This window comes from Triturus cristatus, chromosome 9 (genome assembly GCF_964204655.1).
Source record: "Triturus cristatus chromosome 9, aTriCri1.1, whole genome shotgun sequence".
NCBI lineage: Eukaryota > Metazoa > Chordata > Amphibia > Caudata > Salamandridae > Triturus > Triturus cristatus.
The window spans coordinates 104659079-104677651 of NC_140592.1; positions in this window are offsets into that span (position 1 = coordinate 104659079).

Sequence of the window (18573 nt, forward strand, 5' to 3'; positions counted from 1 at the left end):
AGTCCCTATTAATGTTGGATCATACATGCAATCTCCACTATCTATTAATATTCTTGGGATTTCTATTTTGGTGACCAATCAGACGTTTGCTTGAATTCTAATGATTCTCCAATACCAGTGCGTTTTCTGTTCTGAGGACCAATCAACTTCTACTCTGACCGCTCGCTAAGCCAATGCTTGCATGGCTTTTCTCTGATGTCAGTATCACTCCTTACTACCGACCCCTCCTTTACAATTTCGCATCAACAATACGCCCGCTGTTCCAACCAATCCCAGCGCGGCTCTCAGTGACGTTAGTGCAGCACCTGCAACTGACCCCTCCTTTACAAGGTAATGCAAACACTCAATTTTCTTTCACAGATCCACACAATTTTCAATAATTAACAACTTAGAAACATTCACTATTGTGTTTGACCGACTAATTCAAAGAATAGTAAAATTACTTCCACTGCGAGTAAAACCCTTCCGCTTACTCTTCACACACTGCGAGTAAAACCTTTCCGCTTACTCTTCACACAAGCATCAGAGAACCTGCTACTCCTTTGATGTTACCCTTTCTAGGTGATATAACACCAAATTTTCACCAGCAAACTCCTTGCTACCAATTATTCTCACTAACATACAAGAAAACCCTAACTTAGTGCTTCTAGTCCTGCATAACTTACAGCACTTTCTCGATCCAGACCAATAACCTCACCGCAGTGTGGCTTCCATTCACCACCCGCTATTCAAATATTCCCGGGAATTTCCAGACAACATAAAACAATACATAACGGGTTTGGGTAAAACATAAATCAATCATTCAAATTTCAAATTACAATCCTCGCCTAACTAACTAAACAAATCATGCCTCTGCTACCAATAAAAACTGATGCAGCGGAGTTTACCAGCTCTGTACATACGCGTACACACAACATTCACTTTGGGCCCATATACATTCATTTATTCAATGAGCTAGCAAATACCCGCTGGTCATCAATTTTGTTTTACCTTAGAGAACCCTTAACACCAGTACTTTTGTCGATAGATCTTGTTGTAGATTAGAATAGGAAGGATATAAATAACACATTTAACCTTTATTTAAGAACCACAGACTCAGTAGGAGTTTTAAAGTTTTATCTGAAGTAATAATTTTGTGAGCCAAATCAGAATACACGTAGATACACCAAATTCTCCATCAGGAAAGAAATTGCAGTTAGCTTAAATCAAATTTACATTAATTAAATTCTTGTGATGACAGTACCTGAGGAGAAAAAGAACAGAGAGCAAATATGGAGCATAACCCACAGATCTATATTGACCTAGAATGGTGTGAGGACCTAGATACCAGAGTATCAAGGATTCAGGACAGGTTCAGGGCTGGAAGGGTGACCTCTTCTAATGCAACATCTGCGTTACATCCCTCTCTGGTGCTACTCTCTCCGTCTCGGGCTCGTCCGGACCCCTTCCTAGATGTGCCTCTTCGGTTGTTCCGCGATTCTTCCTACTGTTGGATTCTTTAATCAGTCTGCAGCAAATCGGGCAGCATCTCAGCATAGCATCAGCATCAAGTGTCAAGTTTGTCTAACTAACTAAACCTACTTCTGTTATACCAAATCGAGTGTATGATCTACCCCCAAATGTTTCAATTCTATGTACACCCCTCAATTTGATTGGGCCAGGCAGGGGGTGAGGACAGCACACCATACTATGTGCAATAACTTTATTTAGTTCTATTGCCAAATTCCCCACCCCTTAATTTTAATGCCCACAAGCTTTATTCCCACAAGCATTTCATATGTGGATCGATAAATCTGTAGTACAATGTTTCAGCTTCTTCCTTTCGGAGGGTCAGGAGTTGAAATTCTCATGTCCTTGCTGGGCACATGGTTTGGCAGTCATTCAATGACTTCATTGGTCTCAGAACAAAGATGCAGCACGCATGTGTAGTTGTCGCAAGGGGTAGGGACATTTGTCACCCTCCAAGGCCCAAATACGAACTATTAATAACGTCAGAGAAAAACATGTTAGAATACGAAATTAAATGAATTCACTGTAAACCACTTACTTCTACTCTAACCCCATTTACTTAATATTTCTTTTGCATTAGTAGCTTAGTAAAACTTGCACGGGTTAGTTTCAGCACAGCATGTGCGTTAATGCGAGAGTTTCGAGCAGCCATGTTAAAAGCTATTGCGCAGCTGCAAAGATTTCCCACCAAGCGTCAGAATACGTCATACTAAGTAGATGCAGTAGACCCATGCGCAGAAGAGTTCCCGCGTTTTCGGCGGCCATTTTAAGGACACTCGGGTTACTGGTTAGTAAAATACATATAAAAGCTTCCCCTAGATACAATATGTAAAATGTGTTGCAAAGTTAGTACTCACAAACATGTTGGTTATAGTAATACAGGTTATTTGAGAGGATTGTATACGAGCAAGTCTCTTTTTATACGAAACCTTGCTCCATCAAGAGCACTGGGCCAGTCTTACCATTTCTCCTGAGATTAATCTTTTTTAGTTGCCTGAGAGATAAAGGGGATTTAATATCAATCAAATATTTCAATATACTTTGTAGCCGGTTTGGCCACACATTATGGACCAGGAATCAGTAAGTAAGGTTAAGTAGGCTTTAATACTAATGTATATAACTCTCTAAAAGATATTGTAAAGACACAAAATCGGCACACATAGAATACAAGGAATTCAGTTGCAGTAATACAGAAGATAAGAAATAGTATTTGATGAACCGTGTACAGGTATCGATCCGCCTGTCTGTGCATGAATAAATCTAAAGTTGCCTAAACTAGTCTTAGGGCATTATTACAAGTTCGACGGTCTAACCGCTTAAAGAATGTGTCCACAACAGCTAGGACACTGCTGCGCTTGTGGTCTTCCGACCGCCATATTACAACTTTCCAGAGTGGGCGGCAATGGGGCTGTGGCGGTGGGCAAAGTATTTCCACATATATCGATGCCAGTGTGTACATTCCAACAGCATATGTATAGAATACACACATATGTATGATATATCTGGAAAAATACCCCCTACCCATTGCTGAAGTCTGACCCATATGTGGGCAGTCCCGGTGATGGAAACATGGTACCAAGGTACTTACCTGTATTTTGCCAAAGACGGAGTAAGATTCCTCGGGATGAAGATGGTCCTGTGTAGGGGGGACCTGGAGAAAGGGATCAAAGTCGTAATCTGTTGGAAGAACTGGAAAAGGGTGAGTATGCACCCTAAATCCTTTGTTTCCACTGACCTTTAGGCTCCGGACTGACCACTGAGGTTGGCTCATCGGGAAGTCAACTTATAATACGGATGGCAGTGCTGCGCTTCTGCACCTCCCAATGGAGGCTGCCTTACCCCGATCCTGGCGGTCGGAAATGTATAGGAAGTGCAGGCGGTCCAGCAGAGGTCTTCCCAAAGCCAATCTGCCCAACTCATAATACGGCGGACGGCTCACTACCATCGGACTGCCACATCCAGGACTGCAGAACTCGTAATAAGTTCATAAGGTAAAGGGGGGAAAAGTGGGGAAACCTAGTTAAATCAGGGATAGCAGGAAGGTGTCCGCATAGTCGAGACTTTAGTAGAAGTTCTCCAAATCGAGGCAATGCGTACCATAAAGCTACACAATAGAGAATAAAAGCAGAAAGGTCTGTACCCCTAAAAGTCCAAGAAAATCTGCCCTAAAGGCTAACAGTGTGAAAATTGATTAAACCATTTGAGAATTCCACGTCATCGACTCCAGTAGTTTTCTACCTTCTCACAGGAGAAATTGGCAACTTCATTTGATTTTCCCATCCCATGGTTTGAACATCAGTTACAACCTTGGATGTCCCTCCTTCTGATACAAAATGAATAGGAAGGAGTCTTCTAGTTTGTTAGCGCTTCTCATTCTTGCTAAAAATTTTACTCCCGGACCTCACTATCTCTAATACACAATATGCCTTCCACTGCATTGCGACTGCTTATGTACCACTCATACCTTCCATTTGGTGCATTAAAATGATCATACCCATCTCATACCAATAAAGTTTTACACAGTTGAAAGACACATTTAAAAGAAAACAGTCAATATGCAACATGGCCTAACGGTGACAATTCGCAAAAGTTATATGACACTTTTAAATTTTGCAACAATTTATATCCTCGATTGGCCACGCTAAAAAAGACCTTTTGCGTATGATTGTGCTGGTATGTGAGGGGAGTGTAATGATTGTATGATTGAATTGAGCTTGAAAGAGAAGGGCGTTTGCTGAGAGTGTTCACGAGAGAATTTTGTATGGGTGAATGGATGTTTAAAAGAGAGTTTGTGGGTAAAGGGAGCTTGATTGTTGTTGTTCAAAACTTTTAAACTAAATGTACTTTGGTGCTGGTGATTTATACATGTAAATTTTCCAAACAAACCCTTGATTAAATCTAAAGAGGTTGATGGTGACATTATTCATTTTGAAGCACCAAGTGGAAGGTAAGAGTGGTACATAAGCAGTGGCATCTTGTTGTTATTTATTTTAATTGGGCTCAGCCGTGCTTATTTAGAGCCAAAACCCCCTTTGTTTTTTGTGTTTCACTGCATTGCAGCACAAGCAAAACTTTCATGTTAAAGCTTAAACATTAGGGGCCTTATTTATGAAGCCCTGCTTCACATTTATGCCGCCGTTAAGTCACTTTTTGTGACACTGTGGGTGGCATAAATAATGCGCAACGTTGCTCCATATTTTTGAAGTGACGCATCTAGGCAGATGCATCACTTCATAAACCCCTACGCTACATTATACCTGCATCAAGTATAATGTATGCAGGGTGGGCATTTCCCCACATCAAAGCCTCATAGAAGTGGCACATTGAAATCTATAAGATTTCAGTGCGCCACTTCTAGGATGCCACTGCGTCAAAACCTTACACCTCATGGCAGGCGTAAGGGTGACACAGTCCCTTTCCCATGGGGCTTGCCTCATGTAAAAGTCACATTGCTGGAGTTTTGTCTGTTTTCAGACCCACCCCAGCAATGCGTCACTTTTGCACCTACAGATACATCAGTAATACTGACGTATCTGTGACTCCTACGACATGATGCGCCATACTATAAATATGATGCATCCATGGTGTCACAAGAAGGGCGCACTGAGAAGTGTCACATTACTGCTCTGTCACAGCGATGCAAGACTTCTTATAAATAAGACCCTAGGGACATAGGGGCATATGTATGAAATCCAGGATCTGCAATTTCCAAATTGCGAATCCATAGAAATTGCTATTTGGGAATTACAAACTTGTATGTATGTCACCCTAGATTACACAAATAGCAATTCCTTCGGATCTGCCCTCGCCAATAGGAAATCGTAAATTAGGAAATCGCAAAATTGTGATTTCTTAATAGGAAATCGCAAATTAGAAAACTGAGTTTCTGGATGCAGAATGATTATATCAGACCAGGAAGTCTATAATTACAGGGTGTGGCCACAAGCCAGAGGCCTAGGAAGCTACTGGAAGAAAGGAGGGCCCCTGCATCACCGCTGCCAGTTCACCATTCCCATGGCTGCTGAAGAGGGGAAGGTCAATTTCTCTGAGAGGGAGGCTGAGGAATGTGTCTCCCACATGGTCCACCTGTTAGGGAAGGCCTCCTTCACAGTCTCAGAGGCCCAAAAAATCCAGATCTGGACCAGCATCCTGGAGAAGGTCAACTCCCTAGGAGTCACCCAGAGGACCATCCCAGAGATCTGCAAGAGGTGCTATGACCTAAGGTCCCGTACGAAGAAGAAGGTGGCCAGCAGGATGGCGGAGGGACATGGAACAGGCAGAAGACCCTAACAACACTCCCATAGAGACTCTCACAGAGGGGGCCCTGGAACATGAGAGTGTGGCAGGATTAGAAGATATAGACACCTCCAATCTAGCAGGCACTACCCAGGATAAGTCATTTATTTTGGGTACCAAAGACAACATAATGTTAGCTAATCTATACATCATACATCACAGCATGAATAATTCCTTTGAGGTGCTTGGCCCACCCAATCAATGCACCATGGAAGTTGTACTACACATCATTACCTTGCCATACTCTGTACTGACAATTACACCAAACATATATGTACAACTCAAACATGTCCTCAAACACATGCAGGAGAGTCACAACAATATTGTGGGCAAACATAAAAACATTTATTTACACTAACTATTTACATGTATTTCCACAGATCACAACCCGGACGTGTCAGGACCTGTGGCAGCCGAACGGGCTACTGATAGTGAGGTTGTCATTGAGTCATGACACCACCATCACCCCAACTCCATCTGGCAGGAGAGCCACCATCTCACCACTGCCAGAGTTTGAGCACAGCGATAGCGGGACAGTCGCAGAGCAGGGACCACACACATCCAAAGCCAGGATACCGCAAAGGTGCAGAGGCCATACCTCAACATTTCCTCCATAGACTCTGTCAGACGACATGTCACATCCTGTGTATGGTGGCCAGGAGAGGTCAATCATCTCCACACAGGGCCTGCAGACAAAGCAGGTGTGTACCATCAGTAGGCAACTACAACACATGTACAAGACGCTACAGACTATGGAGAAAGGGCAGCAACTGTAGCGAGCAGCAATTGAGAGGGAGCAGCGTGTGCAGTGACAGAGGCACAGGCAGTACTTGGTAAGGTTGAGTAACTTTACCTAGTCCACCAACCAGCGTGTCACAGCAACAACAACGCTAGCACGGTGGACTGTTAATATCCTGACCGACATGGTACACTGCTGCCAGGACATTGCACGTGGGCTAGTGCAAGTCACCACATCACTAGAAAGGGCCCTGGAACATGAGAGTGTGGCAGGATTAGAAGATATAGACACCTCCAATCTAGCAGGCACTACCCAGGATAAGTCATTTATTTTGGGTACCAAAGACAACATAATGTTAGCTAATCTATACATCATACATCACAGCATGAATAATTCCTTTGAGGTGCTTGGCCCACCCAATCAATGCACCATGGAAGTTGTACTACACATCATTACCTTGCCATACTCTGTACTGACAATTACACCAAACATATATGTACAACTCAAACATGTCCTCAAACACATGCAGGAGAGTCACAACAATATTGTGGGCAAACATAAAAACATTTATTTACACTAACTATTTACATGTATTTCCACAGATCACAACCCGGACGTGTCAGGACCTGTGGCAGCCGAACGGGCTACTGATAGTGAGGTTGTCATTGAGTCATGACACCACCATCACCCCAACTCCATCTGGCAGGAGAGCCACCATCTCACCACTGCCAGAGTTTGAGCACAGCGATAGCGGGACAGTCGCAGAGCAGGGACCACACACATCCAAAGCCAGGATACCGCAAAGGTGCAGAGGCCATACCTCAACATTTCCTCCATAGACTCTGTCAGACGACATGTCACATCCTGTGTATGGTGGCCAGGAGAGGTCAATCATCTCCACACAGGGCCTGCAGACAAAGCAGGTGTGTACCATCAGTAGGCAACTACAACACATGTACAAGACGCTACAGACTATGGAGAAAGGGCAGCAACTGTAGCGAGCAGCAATTGAGAGGGAGCAGCGTGTGCAGTGACAGAGGCACAGGCAGTACTTGGTAAGGTTGAGTAACTTTACCTAGTCCACCAACCAGCGTGTCACAGCAACAACAACGCTAGCACGGTGGACTGTTAATATCCTGACCGACATGGTACACTGCTGCCAGGACATTGCACGTGGGCTAGTGCAAGTCACCACATCACTAGAAAGCTTTCAGACCCACAACCTCTGCATCCTCAACATTGCTGCCCCACCAGAGAGCAAAGAGGACTCTAACTTCAGTGGCATATCCCTTCAGGAGGCATGAAGTACCAGGCATTCATACCGCCACACGTCTGGCAATGACATGCCGACAGTCCCACCAGCCAGTGCTGCTGACAAAGAACTAAAGCCCAGGGGCATGAAAAGCGACTCTAAATGCACTCAGTGGAAGAGTTGCCTTTGTTTTGTTTTCCATTATTTACTTTGTTGTTATTATTTTTACAATGTATCATCCTCAAGGATGCAGTTGATCCTTTCTTGCAACAATGTTGTTGCCACCTGAATAAAAGGTGGTCACTCAGTTGTGCACTAAGCACTACCAACATGTGTGATGTCTCATTTTTAGGATTCTTTTAAATCTATTACCTCAGAAATAGTTGTTGGGTATCTCTGTACATTATGTACATCCCTCTGCTGCACGTGTACCCTCCTGCTACACCTGTATTGGTGGTAAGTTGTCATCAGAGTAAGACTCAGGCTCAATGGGGATGTTGTGCAGACCCTTCCTCATTGCGCTATTGTGCAGTATGGCACATGTGGTGATGATCTTGCAGCATGTATCTGTCTGTACAGTGTACATGCCCTGTCATCTTGTGGAGGTAGCAAAACCTGGGATTTCAGGATCCCAAAGGACCTCTCTATGATGAAGCACATTGTCCTGTGTGCCCTGTTGTACTTTCTTTCATTTCTTGTCCTTGGAGTCAGGTATGGTGTGAGGATCAAGGTATGTAAGGCACATGCACTGTCCCCTTAAGAGCATAAGAAGGTACACCATTAGGTCACATTGCACACACCGTCCTTGCCACTGTACACATTGAGTCTGTGATTCACTTACCAAGTAGGAAACCATTGCCAAATTCACCCTGTGCCAGTCGGTTATGCAGTCCACTATGGCGGACCATGAATGAGTCGTGGGTGCTGCCTGGGAATCTGGCCACAAGGTCTGTTATGATACAGGAGGCATCACACATTACCTGCACATTGAGTGCGTGTGAGATGTTTCTCTTCCTTTATATGTATTCATTTGCAGAGGGGGGACATATGGCAATATGTGTGCCATCGACACAGCCAATGACATCTGAGAACCTCACTACCCGGTAGAATATCCGTTTGCTTTGTTGCAATGATTGGGGGGTATTGAGAAATAATATATATCGGTTGGCTTTGCTCACCACGATGTCCAGAAACCTGCGGAGGAACATGGACAGGGCACTTTGTGACAAACCCCTGCCACTGTTATGACCCCTGGTTACAGCTTGAGACTAAGAGGTATAAGCAACACAATTCCCATGTGGTGGGACTGTATTGCTTCTAAGTTTTGGGGCCTGTAGCTGAATTTGTAACTCAGCAATTAAATCAAGTATCACCTGACTACTGAGTCTGTACCTCTCATGAACCTCCTCCTCTGCCTCTACAAATAGGGTGACCCTCACTCTAAAGATCCTCTCCTGTCTGCTGCCTCCTCCTTCTCCTTCTCTGCCTTACTGCCAAAATCCTCATCCTCCTTGCCAGGACATACAATGCCGTCATTGTGAAAGAGCCTGATGCATTTTGAGTGACTTTTTTATAGTGTGCACCTGGTTACCACCTGATCCGATTCAATGGTGATTGCATTTCCTAAATGGCCATTTTGCAACTAGTCGCAATTAGGAAATCGGTTGTACATGCAGTTTGCGATTCGCATTTTGGAAACTGCTATTTACAATATCCTATTTTGCGATTATCAAAATGCGATTTCTATTAGGTATGAATCGCATTTTGCACCACAGCAAATGCCTTTCATACATTCCGATGTGGCATTTTGCATTTCCTAATGGCCTGAATTAGCGATTCACATTGTTAGGAAGTGCAAAATGCCTTCGTACATATGGCGCAAATGCTTAAGGCCTTTTGTTAAGCTAACTTAGTAAGACAGGCAGTTTAAACTTTAAATACATGATTATACGATAATAATATAAATGCAAATCATTAATTATAAGAAGACATATGACTGAGTACATAAGAATGAAATTATAGTAAAAGCAGTACAACTCGAAATGTAAATGTGAATGAGAACTACAATTTGTGCCATAACTAAAATATTAGAGTAGACACATGAATGACCACTTTCTAAAGAGAGTACACTCAGCAGTATGTTGGTGCTTCACTTTACATTAATAGGGTTAAGACACGCAGTAAGTATATTGTGCTAATGCATGTTAGTATTGTTCTTCCATAACTTATAGGGGTGGAGCTTAAATTGTGCAATTCCAATGCACTCAGTTTTACTTAAAGATGGTGCAACTCTGCCCAACTACTTAGGATGAGCAAAGATCATGCAAATAAGTAATAGTGCAAAGGTAAACATACACTAATTACACTAGTGGTTACTAAGTGATGGTGCAAATCTCAACATGCGCTAGGGTTGCTGAGGGACGCTTCAAAGCACATTCAATGACAAGAAGGTGGGACCCACATACTCATTCATTCACTCATTCAACCATCCATACACATATCCACTATCTGCTCCCTCACTCATCCACTCACCCACTCATTCTTACGCTAAGTAATCCGCTCAATCAATACCTATATTTTTTGGACATATGTATCAGTGTCACACAGTTTTCTCCATATAATACACAGGTACTCATTTTGAGAGGGGAGTTAGGTGAACCAGAATTCTGCATTACAAATGTAGGGGCATATTATCAAGGATGGCGTTCAAATTATCGCCGCTTTGGCGGCAGAAAACTGCCGCTAAAGCGGCGATAATGGGCTTGATAATATGCCCTGGAGAATTCCAATAGAAGCCCATGTTGACACCAGAACATGGGCTTCTATGGGAATTCTCAAGGGCATATTATCAAGCCCATTATCGCCGCTTTAGCGGCAGAATCCGGCGATAATTATTAACGCCGTCCTTGATAATATGCCCCGTAGCTCCCACACCTGACATTCTCTTGTGCTAATGCTTTCAGCGCTTTGGAATGCCATACATCTCTTTATCCAAAACAGCTGTTCCATTCTCTCACCTTCATCAAGAGAGGGATAGCAGCTGACTGACATGTAACATGTCACACAGCATGTCTTAGCATCCTTTTGTGGCATATGCCATTTAAAAACAATGTCCATTCTTTTGTGCTCTGCAAGCCAGGTGTGATGATAGAAACAAGCATTAGAAGTAGGCTGGACTGAGCAGTTCAGGAAAAAGAGACCAACATTTCAGCAGTTCCCCATTGCCAAAGTTCACAAACTGAACACTGACTTGACATAGTCATTTTATGCCAGTTTATGGCAAGTTAGTTTATATCAGAACATATGCATTTAATGCCCTTTGTGACTGTCAAAAACATGATTTCCGATTATTGTACAATGGGTATGGTTGTTAGTATAAAATTGCATGCATGTAACAATGTATCTAGCTTTTTTGTTATTGTATTCTACATCACAGAGGGCTATGATTATAGTCCTACTTATGTGTCGTCTCTCACCATAACCTTTCCAAGGATATACTTCCACTTATTAAACAAAAAATTTCAATGACATAGGCCTCACAATTTTAAGAGTTAGAGCTATTGACATTGTAAATGACAATGTCTTTTATCCATGCGTTTTAGTTTGGGGTGGAGTGTATGTATGTGTTGTGGAGTGGAATTATGTGATTTGTATTGGAATTGTTGTGGAATTGTGTGTGGCTTGGAGTGAATTTGTATAGTGGAATTATGTGGCAGGGTGTGCAGTGTAATGGGAACATGGGAAATGCAGATACTGGGATACACAGACACTAGGAGCGCCTAAGCTAAAGAGAGAGAGAGAACACAATGAATGGGGAGATAGATCGACAAACTTTGGGCATTTGAGAGGTCGAGAGTCAATGCAAATTGGTCTCATATTTGTGAGAGTAATGAAGCGACTATAAAGAATGAATACCTGTTGGAAGGAAGTACTGCATGGCAACCAAGATTTGTTAAAAAAAATTTATATGACTTGTTTTGCCTATTTTATTGTTTTACCTTTATGGTATTTATATCACATGAGTATGAATCTGGAGTTGAATTGTAACTTACACTGGGTGGGTATTGGTTGTGTCATAAGATTCAGATTCATTTTAACATGGCTGGGCAGCAGCAGGTACATACGTTTCTACAACCATGTCATTTTTAAAAACATCTCTCTCCCCATCCCCTCCAGTCAGCTGCAATATGCCACTAACACATTATGTTATACCCTTCATGTTTATGCATTAAACCCCCATTCCCACTGTTACTATTTCTCCCTGGTGCTGAGGCAAACTTTGAAGACGAGAGATGATCAGATAAGCATTTGGACCTGACCATCCTTACAGAAGGTGAGTACTTATCAAATTCTAGACCCAGGACGCCGTTTGCCTGCTACCGTGATCATTGGAGGATCTGTATCTTGTTCGCCCCGCGAAATTTATATCGACTTACTACCAGTTTCGGCTGAGTTTGGAGAAGGTCCACTACGTTTCGAGCGAGATTCTACCGCTCAGTAGCTTTACTGATTTCCGACGCGTATCGCAGTCGGTTTGCCATCACTCGCCGCTCTTCAGCTGTTAATCCCGGGCTTATCCCTGGCCCTGTGGACGCTCTTGGAAGATTCCGTCATTTGAATCCCATTATCTTCAAGACTCCCGTCATTGAACTGACTTATTGGGTCACTTCGACTTTCTGCCACTGTAGAAGGATGTCTTTATTGTATCCAGCGCTGCGATATACTTCTCTATTGTTCCACATAGGAATCCCTTGTGACTGGATCTAAACTTTAAAACGGACCTCCTGACCTAAGAAGTGCCTATTTGTCACTTAGCCCACGCTATTTTTGTATCTATTTCTCCTCCCCGCCATAGTGCTCCCCTGTTTGAGTATCAACCCATCAGTGCCCTGAGGAAGATGACAGCTACTACCTAGCCAACCACCGAAACGTGCGTCGGCACCGTGCAAGACAGAAACCTGAAAGTACCAACTGGATATATTTTTACCAACTTACCACCTTTACCATATTATTCTGATTGGGTTTCTGTCTTACTTTCATTACCTTTGTGTGTTATTTTTTTCATTGGATATGTGAGAATGTGAAATGTATGAGATGGTTTGATTGTTGGCAAGTATATGTATATGTTTCTATGTCCATGATTTTAACCGAGCTCTATGTTAGTGGGGTGGGAGATTCTTATGTTTATGTTTATGTATTTGATTATTTTGTGTTCTATTGATCTATATGATTATTGTATACAGTTTATGATTTTTTTTCTTTGGCTCCGTTCTTAATTATGAGAAGTAAAAAAAAATAACTAAAAAGATTAATAAATATAATAAATATTCTTTGTATTGTACATTCTCGAATCACATTCTTATTTCCAAACAAACAGTTATCCTTATCTTTATGCATTCACTGTTGTCAGGACCTCAGTTATTGCTTCTGTTCTCCCCTGGACGAATTTAATTTCCCCTTCATTAGTTTGAGACGTAGTTGTGTCCTATTCATATCTTTTGGCAGCTGACACCTTCCTCCCTTCTTCTGAGGGTTGTTTTTTGACGGATAAGCATTTGGGGCCAGATGTACGAACCGCCAATTAGCGAGTCGCAAATTGCATCGCATTTGCGACTCTCAATTTACAACTCGCTAATTGGAATGCACTACAGTGTCTTGGACACTGTTTGCGATTCCTAATGGGGTCGCACATTGCATGCCTCATTAATATTAATGAGGCAGGCGTAATTTGCGACCGCATTAGCATTGGCTAGCACTCACGAGGATGGTGGCCTGCTGGGGTCAGCAGACCACCATGTCTGTGACTGCTTTTTTAACAAAGCAGATTTTTTTTAAAATGCAGTCCGTTTTCCTTAAAGGAAAACGGGATGCATTTAAAAAAGAAAAATTAAACTTTTCAGTTTCATTTATTTATTTATTTTTTTTTGGTTTTTTTTTTTTGAAACCGTTTATTACATGTTAAAAAGGGTTACAAGTATGGGCCTACAACCATCCGGCCGGCCGCTAGAGTGGAAGAAGCATATGACATACCTACAGTAAGAGTCTCTTGGCGGCGCAGATCGGTAAAGCAGGAGATATCAATAGCGCAGGCCACATAACTCCAAGCCCACAATACGGTTTCCTTTTTTTCAAAACAGAACAACACAAAAAACCACACCCGCAAGGCAACCCGCCATCCAAAGTGACGGCACGTGCTCCTTAAGTGGGGGATCCCAACCAGCAGTCGAACTCTGAAGAGGGGAATGGGAATAAATCAGGGACAGGGGAACCACATGCCTGCGGCTGGGGGAGGGGGTCGGCTAGGGGGACGGAGCTGGTGAGGCGGCCGGTAGCAGTGCAGTTTCATTTTTTTAAGGGCATACAGTGGTCCCTGGGACCACTGCCTGCTCTTAAAAATATTTTATCACATACCTTTGAGAGTGGTTTACCACCTACTTCAAGTAGGTGGTAAACTGCGAGTATTTTGCGGCCGCAAATGCGGTTGCAAAACATTAGCACATAGCATGGTGACTCGTTATTAGGAAGGAACGCCCCTTCCTAACAGCGAGAGTCGCAAATGCTATTTTGCGAGTCAGTGACTCGCAAAATAGCATTTGTACATGCTATTACCCTTTTTTACAGCCGCAAACGGGAGGATCTCCCGTTTGCGGCCGCAAAAAAGGGTCGTACAGCTGGCCCTTATTGTGGGATGCATCAGGAAGCACAGTTAGTTGTTTCTTCAGTGACCGCGGTGATTTAAAAATATCCTGGAAATCTGAGGTCAGTCTGTTTTACTACAGGAAAAAGATTTAGTAAACAATGTAGGCCATTCCCTAGACAGTAGCGAGTGAAACCCAAAGGTAGTACGTACGCTCAAGCTTCAGTCATGGAAACACTTTCTCAAGGATGCTTTCCGGGAGCACACCAGGCTCCAGCTCCTGTGTAAACAAGCAGGGCACATGTCCCTACGATGCAATGTCACGAGAAGGAAGCTGGCATTGCAGGCTGAGCTGTGGTGGCTGAAGCCAGGAACCTGCAACTGCCTGTTGATGTGCTCTGGTAGAGCATGGGGAGCTCCAAGTGCCAGGCATAGAGGTCATGTCGAGGCCTGTTGCCAAGAAGGGCCCACTCCAGCTCTCCTTTCTCTCGCATGCACACACATACAAGTATGAAGGACAACCTACCATAGCCAGGTGGCTGTCTCTTTCCACCAGTGACCTCACTGTCTTGCTTGCTGCAGAGCAGTGGAGGTGGTGGTGGATTAGCTGCTGCGGGGGGGAGGAGGTTGGCAGGTCTGATCCTGGCTCAGCGTCGGATCACTGTGGCCCCTACGGCCATAGAGATGATCCCGGGTGAAGCTGATTGAGCAGCGCAGCCTGCAGTCTACCACTCCAGGATTGGATTCCGGGGAAGTAGTGGGAAGGGGTGTGTTTGGGGAGGCTACCATGGGTTTTATGGGGTTCATCCTAGCTGGAGCATGGTGCTTGTTGCCAGAAATGGACTTAATTATAGTAGTGAGCTTTTCCAGAATCCTCCACAAACACAAATGCCTCGTCTGGATTAGCAAGCGCCATACAAACTCAGTGACAATAAAAAACACAAGTGACGTGCCGCAGGCGGTGTAGAGGCGACATTTTCTGAAATGGTAGCAGCGCCGCATCTATTCCAGGAAGTGGGGCCAGGAGGAGTGTAGAACATGCAGGCTTTTTTGGGGTGAGAGAGGACACTCCATGGGGAGATGCAGTTCCGAAGCTGCAAGTAAAAGATAAAATGCAGCACCCTTGAAACAGGTGCTGTGCTGAGAGAAAAAGTATGTTCAAAGTTATTAAAATTCATTTTATAAAATGGAGGTGGGGGAACCGCACCATACAGCACAAAAGAAAGGCGCGACCACCGTATTTCAAGATAAAACACTGCAACAATTACAAAAAGAGTTGTAAGAGAGTCCATTAAACAGTCCCGAGATACACCAAAGAAAATTCATTAAAGTCAAAAAAGTGAGAGAGCGTGTCACGGTGCTCTTAGACCCCTTAACCAATCAAAAATTGATGCAAACAAAAAATAAAATGTATTACTGTCGGGGAAGTGGGAAAAACATATGAACTGAAGCACTTGTAACAAATGTTATCTCCTATGCAGCGTGACGGTGCAGTTAGACCCCAGGGCTTGTTAAAACTCACCGTACACACAAAAGAAAAAAAATAAATTTTAAATACCAGTATGGTGGGGGAAGTGCGGTCAGGAAGTGTGTTGCTGTCATGCCTGCAACACCAGCTACGAAAAACTCATTAACAAAAGAGTGCTCACAAACTCTAAATAAAACATACAGAGCAAGTTCACATGTAAAAGGGGCAGTCCTCATGGGAGATTACAACAGACTAAGGAGTGACTACTAAGCAAATTAACAAAGGTATAGTTGGAACATAGGGAAGGAAGAAGAAATGTATGCTATTGTTCCCTTTTTGTTTGAATTTGGCATATTGCTTTTTGTTTCACTACTTGTCATTGTAATTACTTATTCATTTCCTTTTTGGGATGTCGTTGTTCTTTTTGTGTTTGTTTGACAGCCTGTTCAAACGTGAAAATAATTAAATGTAATATTCATTTATTGTACATCTTCTGGGGTTGTGTTACTTATATTTTGAGCAAATATCAAGAATAATTGATTCTAATAATCATTGTCTCTATAAATGTTTCTTGAGTCAAAAAAGTAATTTCCTTTGGCTTCGCCCAACGGAACCACTTGTCGCTTCTTATGTCCTAAATAGGGCAGCCAACGTGAGGCACTTACAGAGGTGCCCAATATCCCTCGACCTTTGGTTTAAGATTTCCACCAGCAGAGACTCCTCTATCGGTAACATGACAGTGTGCCCTACTCCAACTACAGCAGGCAAACCCTCCGTCTGAGAGACCAGGAACTTGCCACATTTGTGTTGAATAACCTGTCCAGAAAACTCTAACCCCTTTGTGTGAAATAGCCAATAACTGCTAGGCCATGCTCTGTCTGTGCAGTAACTCATAGGTTCACATGCACCTTACACTCCTTTTATGACCTTGCTGGTCAGGAACATAAGTAGAACACTTCTTTATTGGCACAGTTGAACTAACAACAAATACTTTGGGTGGGAATAGTTGTGAAGCATGCGTCTTGCAAACTTCCCATCATTTTTGTTAACAGTACGTTTAACATCCCTGCATTTGGAATTTCACTCTTGGAATTAGGACTTTTCGCACCCCTTTTATGATGTACTGGGAAAAAAAATAATCAACAGCATCCATGCAGTTTCAAAGATGCAGGAAAAATGATTTTAAAAGTGACATATAACTCGCATTCAATTTCCTCGCGAACTAACGCTAACAAATATATCAGTTTTCAGGGGAAAACTACTCAATGGTGAAAAAGGAGGAAATGCACAAAACTCAGCAAACTGCAGGTAGGCACATGAGGATATTGGTGTAACAGAAATCTGCACATCCCTAAAAATAATGCTGCCCTGAGGAATTCTCGGTGGGAAAGGTTGATCCAAGTCCTTTCATCCATCATGAGTTGAATGATGAATGCTCAGAGACATGCTGTGAGGCGGAGGGGGTAAGGGGGAGATCATTCACCTTAGGGTAAGATGAGTCGATTCTCCCCTTGAACCATCTGCCCCTAGAGGGGCTGCGGAGACGCCCCTTGTGATCCTCGTCACTGAAGAAGGATGCGCCAGCTGCTTAAAAGTCTCGTTTAGCCTGAACGCAGCTCCAAAGAGCAAGAGAACGCAGACCATTAAGAATACCAAAATACACAAGAACTGTCACTGGGTCAGAGGTCAGGCAGCACGTGCATCACCTTGAAATTCAAGAGTGCCAAGGTTTGCAATGAGCTGTTACTCTGTGCCTTTGATTCTTTTAAAAATGGATGAAGTCTCTAGTAATCTTGTGAAATAAAAGCTGCTGGGTTTGGTTTGATATTAATAAAAAGAACATTTCAGAAAATCGTAACACGCTGGTTCTGTAGTTTGATGTTAGTTTTTTTAAGGCATTTGCTGAACTTGTAATACCCTCTGGAGACCTGAGGTTTAGGGCACCGTACGAGGTAGAATGGGGATCTGAGCTACAGCAGTATTCTGGTCTCTACAGCCACAAGCCCCTGAGCTAGCCACTGAGACCTGTGGTGCTGAACAAAACTCTATAATAAGTAAAAAAAAAAAAAACAGGCATTAGAGGTATGATGATTAATTAAACTTAGAGCCACTGAATAGTCAAAATGACTTTGCTGCTGTCATTACATTTTGGAACGTCAGGAGCTAGACTTGCATGCTGATTAAGGGTAATGGCTGCTTCCTGTACCTTTCTCTTTGCTACCCCTAACCTTGCTACCCCTGGTTAAGGGAGAGATGGATGGAAGGTATTTTCGTCAATCCCTTCTCCATGAATGATGCTTAGAATGGGACAAGGCCCCATCGTATACCATCATCAAAGGACAAACCATGGGTAATATCATTCCGAGTGTAAAAACAAAACTTAAATTCTGTCTGTAACACATTCATATCCTCCTATGTAATGCAGTGTTAATATTCGCATGCGATTGAATCTAGCAACCATTTTAATCAAATATGGATGTCATTTTATATTATTTTGAAGCTTCCAGTGACACTAAACATGTATACTAATTTTCATAGCTTTAGCAGGCCCAGAAGCCCAGGGCTTAGGGTTGCACCATCTACATTTCCAGGCAGCATAACCTTGTTTTCAAAACTGCAAAGTCAAAGCCGGATTTAATGAGTTTAGTATTGTGGGTAAGAATTATATCTTC